The 5,476-nt window shown below is 43.3% G+C and overlaps 1 non-coding gene across 1 annotated transcript; it reads left to right on the top strand.

Moving 5' to 3' along the window:
- Positions 1 to 233: 233 nt before the first annotated feature.
- On the top strand, positions 234 to 315 carry trnas-gcu (transfer RNA serine (anticodon GCU)). Its single transcript has one exon. It is a non-coding gene; the product is annotated as a tRNA-Ser (tRNA).
- Positions 316 to 5,476: the final 5,161 nt, after the last annotated feature.

Below are 5,476 nucleotides of genomic sequence, written 5' to 3'. Positions count from 1 at the left end.
ACAAACGTAGGTGCGAATTTCCTGGACTGGGGAGACAGGAAGGTGTTGACGTAGGAAGAGATGAGTCGGGTCAAACAGGCGCAGGCAGAGACAGCAGGTCTTAGGAAGGAGGTAGAATCGGGCAGTGTGGGGTTCATGGACAATGAGGTTGGAGGCTGTGAATGGGAGATTGGCCAAAGGTGATGAGATTGTGATGGTCTGGGAGATTATGTCATATCCTTTCATGCATACACGACCAGGTGGCCGAGAGGTTAAGGCGATGGACTGCTAATCCATTGTGTTCTGCACGCGTGGGTTCGAATCCCACTCTCGTCGCTATTTTCGGATTACCATACTGTCGTATTGAAATTGGAACTCCAATGGTTAGTTTGTCTGCATCGACCACATTATAAAACCTCAAAGATTAATTTGAGACTGATGCCTGAACTTAACGAAATGTAGACTGAAAGGGGATAATGAAAAGGAACGCGATTTTCTTTTCCAAGTCAAGTTGCTGTGAACGTTAATCTTATGAAAGAGATCCAGGGAAATCAAATAACGAGAGATGCGATGTGCATCTTTAATGCTATGGGATTCTTAATGAGTGTTTTGTCACATGAAATCTGGAGCAGGTTGGGTAGAAGTGATTCATCTTGGTGGTAAGAGCACAGAGAGACACCACAAAATAATAGAGATATTTCAAAAGGTGCAGGGGGTGGGTGTAGCGGCACAGAAAACTGGTGTGAATGCACAGTAGAGAATTGCCGATGTGGGTGCCGTGATTGGCATGGACAGACTTACACATTGATCTAGCCCTTTCCCCCTTGCTCTTGCCATTGATGAAGGCTGGATATAAGACACAGATAAACACAAGATGTGGGAAGCAAGCTCCCTCTTGTTATGCACACACTGGATGCATCACACTGAACTATGAACAACTGGAGAAATCAGCATGTTAACTGCAGGAAGTGAACGTAAACTGTGGATCAATAACCACAGAATGATGCAGCTTAAACATCTAAAGTGTCTTTAAACGAATGTCATTAACAGACGTTTCGTTCTAATACCTAACATGGCTTTCATGGGAAACCAAGTCTCACAAACTTGATTGTGTTTTTTGAAGATGTAACAAAGAAGATTGATGAGGGCAGAGTAGAAGATGTGATCTATATGGACTTCATGGAGGACTGATTAGGAAGGTTAGATCTCATGGAATAAAGGGAGAACCAACCACTTAGATACAGAACTAGTTCAAAGGTAGACGACTGAGGGTGCCAGTGGAGCGTTGTTTTTCAGACTGGAGGCCTGTGACCAGTGGAGTGCCACAGTGATCGGTGCTGGGTCCTCGACTTCTTATAATTTACATAAATGATTTGGATATCAGCATAAGAGGTACAGTTAGTAAGTTAGAGATGACACCAAAATTGTAGGTGTAGTGCACAACGAAATGGGTAACCTCAGATTACAACTGGATCTGGCCAGATGGGCCAATGGGCTAAGAAATGGCAGATGGAGTTTAATTCGCATAAATGTAAGGTGCTGCATTTTGGGAAAGCAAATCTTAGCAGTATTTATAAAAATAAGGATAAGGGCTTGGGAATGTTGCTGAAGAAAGAGACCTTGGAGTGCAGGTTCATAGCTCCTTGAAAGTGGAGACGCAGGTAGATAGGATAGGGAAGAAGGCGTTTGGCATGCTTTCCTTTATTGTTCAAAGTATTGAGTACAGTAGTTGGGAGGACATGCTGCGGCTGTACAGGGCATTGGTTAGGCCACTGTTGGAATATTGCGTGCAATTCTGGTCTCCTGTCTATTGGAAATATATTGTGAAACTTGAAAGGGTTCAGAAAGGATTTCCAAGGATGTTGCCAGGGTTGGAGGATTTGAGCGTTCGGTAGAGTCTGAATAGGCTGGCGCTGTTTCCACTGGAGCATTGGAGGCTGAGGGCTGACCTTATAGATGTTTACGAAGTTATGAGGGGCATGGATACGATAAATGGACAAAGTATTTCCCTGGAATCGGGGAGTCCAGACTTAGAGGGCATAGGTTTAGTGTGAGAGGGGAAAGATATAAAAGAGACCTAAGGGACAACGTTTTCACACAGACGGTGGTAGGTGTATGGAATGAGCTACCAGAGGATGTGGTGGCTGGTACAATTTCAACATTTAACTGGCTTTTGGATGGGAATATGAAGAGGAAGGGTATGGAGGGATATGGGCTGGGTGTTGGCGGGTGGGACTAGATTGGGTTTGGATATCTGTTCGGCCATGGACAGGTTGGACTGAAGGGTGTATTTCAATGACATCTCTATGACCACATTTCAAGGTGGATGGCAACAATACCAATGTTGTTTTGAAATTTTACACAGCGAACAAGTTCAATTTAAATAATACAAATCACGTTCGCTCACAGGGAATAAAACTGTGATTTCATTACAAGCATTGTCCTTTTTAAGTAGCAGTTACTCAACATGAAAAATAAGATGTAATTTTTATTGAACATCCGTCAATTAACACCATTATCTTATTTCGGATTGACTGCAATATGCACATGCTAAATAAGGTTGAAGAAAGGAAGTATTTTAGTATGATTCGGGGGTGATGAAAAATAATATTAGGTTTTCTTGGTGCGGATATTCCACCAATGGCTCCAGTGGTGGAAATGGTCAGTGAGCAATATTACTATGATGGTATAGAGGTGAGGGAGCTGACAGGGATGGGAGCTCCCACCTCATCTGGAGCAGCGTCTGTAGACATGGACCAGGGAGCATTGTGACATCAGACTGGGAGGTCCAACCACACCTGGAGCTGCTTTTATTAACATGGATCGGCAGGGAGCATTGGGACATCAGACTTCGAGATCCAACCTCATTTGGAGCAGCATATTTTGACATGGACCAGGGAGCTTTGCAAGATCAGTCTCAGAACTCCAACCTCATCTGGAGCAGCTTTTCATGACATGGAGCAGCAGAGAGCATTGGGACATCAGACCGCAAGATCCAATCTCATTTGGAGCAGTTTCATTTGAAATGGAGCAGGGAGTTTTGCGAGATCAGTCTGGGAGCTCCACTCTCACCTAGAGCAGCTTTTAATGACATGGAGCAGCAGGGAGCATTGGGACATCAGAGTGGGAGCTCCAATCTTACTTGCAGCAGCTTCTATTGATATGGAGCAGCAAGGAGCAATGGAACGTCAGGTTGGGAGCTGCAACCTCACCTGGAACAGCTTGTATATACATGGAAGATGAGGGAGGATTGGGATATTAGGCTGGGGGAAAGGATATTCAACCAATTTAATCTGAAGTAAAATAAGTCTCAACACCTCAGATGTTAGTTGATTTATGAAGAATCTGTCGTGGGAAAAAAAAAATTCTTGAGATATTGAAGTCAAGTCCTGGAAATATTCAGCTCAGGAACATGCAGTAATATAGAGAGAAATGCGAGTGATGTTTCAGGTCTTTGACTTTTCTTTTCTGACCGACTCTACACTGGATTACATCACCAAAAGGACTTCTTCACTCATTTAATGTGACTTATTTCCTGCAAATATGAACAGGTCATTGACGCAATCTAAATCTGAAAATTGTGGGAAATGCGATATTGTCATTAGGCTGGAGGTTACCTCCAATTATAGTGGAAACGCAGCAAAATAAGTTGAAATTTCCTCGATCAGCAGTGACCTCGTTGATTGGCCGATCAGATTGTGAATGGTAGTTTTATTTGAGGACAACTTGAAGTGAATAATTGATGGTGATTATGTTTGATTTTTGTTCGCCTTGGGACTGTTACTGTTATTGCTCATGTCCTTGTTAACACCAAAGGTCTGCAGAGTGCAAAATCTCAGCGGTGTATCTGGCCAGTGTTACAACCATTCGTATACCTGGCTACGGATCAGATGGTTATAGGTTCGAAATTTACTTGGCGCAAGAGCGTTGTGGAGATTCACAGTACATCCAAGCTTTTTTTTGTTACACTGAGGTGGATAATATTTGGAATTTTCATCTCTACGAACGAAAATTATTTCACTGTCTTCGATAAGATAAACATTACCAAGGACAATCAGAGTTAAAAATCCCACAGCACCAAGTTTCGTTGAACAGGCGTATTTGGAAGCAACAGCTTCTTCGACAGATGGTTGACAACTGTTGGACTCTAATCTGGCTTTGCGTGATTTTCAAATTTGTCCACCCCAGCCCAACATCAACACATCCTCGACACCACGAACGATCGGTTAAAGTCCAGATGATCTTCCAAAAGATCACGCACGTTGACACATACATCAAGTTTCGGCAGAAAGACACCCACCTGATGAAGGAGCGGCTCTCCGAAAGCTCGTGCTTCCAAATAAGCCTGCTGGACTATGCTCTGATGTTGTGTAAGTTTTTACTTTGCCTACCCAACTCAAACACTGCCACTTCCATATCAAAGAGAACATCAGGCATGTCCCAGCGCTGTCAGAGAAAACAATCCTGAAATAGCAACGCACATTGTTCATAGGTACGTTTCAATTTCAGATACCAACCCATTCAATCGCTGCAGCTTCTGTGTATGAAAAGCACAGAAAGGAAATAGCTGAGACTCAGTTTTGACAGTATTTGAAACTCTTTGGGAAGTGGACTCAGAGGAGAATGAAGGATGAACTGTCCGACTGCACAGAGAGGAGGAAGGCACTTTTCCCTTCTTTCAAGGGCTAGGGTATTGACTGATGTAAGGCATTAAACAGATTCCTGATACAGCTGATCTCTCTGCGTCAGGAACAAGTTCTTGGACTGACAAACAGGAATGGGATATTTCAATCACTTTCCTCGTTTACAAGGCCAGTGTTATCACCACTGAGCCAGCACATTGCCAGCTCAGAGGTAAGGTCTCAAACATTAGAAACTTCAATGCAACAGATGATTGGTTAGCCTCAGTGTTATAAGCCAAACAACAAGACTGGAATAGAGCCGAGGGCATCATGCACAGAAGGATGAGAGAATAGAATGAAGAATCTCATGGTGTCCAGGGTGGTGTTAACAGAAATCTTCCCTGATAGTACAGTGATGAGGATTCAATGCTTTCACTGTCATGGCATGTTAAATGTTAAAATTTACAGTAATCGATGTGAAATACTGCCTGATCCTTTGAAGCAGAATGATGTTGTGCAGCAGTCAGAACCGCTTCCCTGTATGTTATAGTTCCGCATCAGCAACATTAGCTGCAAGTGCCTCACGTTCAATCAGTTTAAATGAAGAACGGAGGGGGCGTCACTAAAATGGAAGGGGAATGGTGGTTTGTGAGAGTTAACTACACGCCTCATGGGGCCAGGTTCAATGTCGATACAGAATATCGGGTTTCCTGTTTACCTTGGTATACTGATCACTCCGGATCAATTATCCATATTATCTGCCATTTGTGATGTTATTTGTTCATTTCACCTCGGTTCAGTGCTCCCGGGGGACCACGCTTTTTTAAAATTTGGCACGTTTTACCCAGGTCGGTTTTGCAGTTTCATATTAAGGC

This window comes from Chiloscyllium punctatum, unplaced genomic scaffold (assembly GCF_047496795.1).
Source record: "Chiloscyllium punctatum isolate Juve2018m unplaced genomic scaffold, sChiPun1.3 scaffold_175, whole genome shotgun sequence".
Lineage (NCBI taxonomy): Eukaryota > Metazoa > Chordata > Chondrichthyes > Orectolobiformes > Hemiscylliidae > Chiloscyllium > Chiloscyllium punctatum.
The sequence above is the reverse complement of the archived record's forward strand: the minus strand, read 5'-3'. Positions and strand labels throughout refer to the sequence as shown.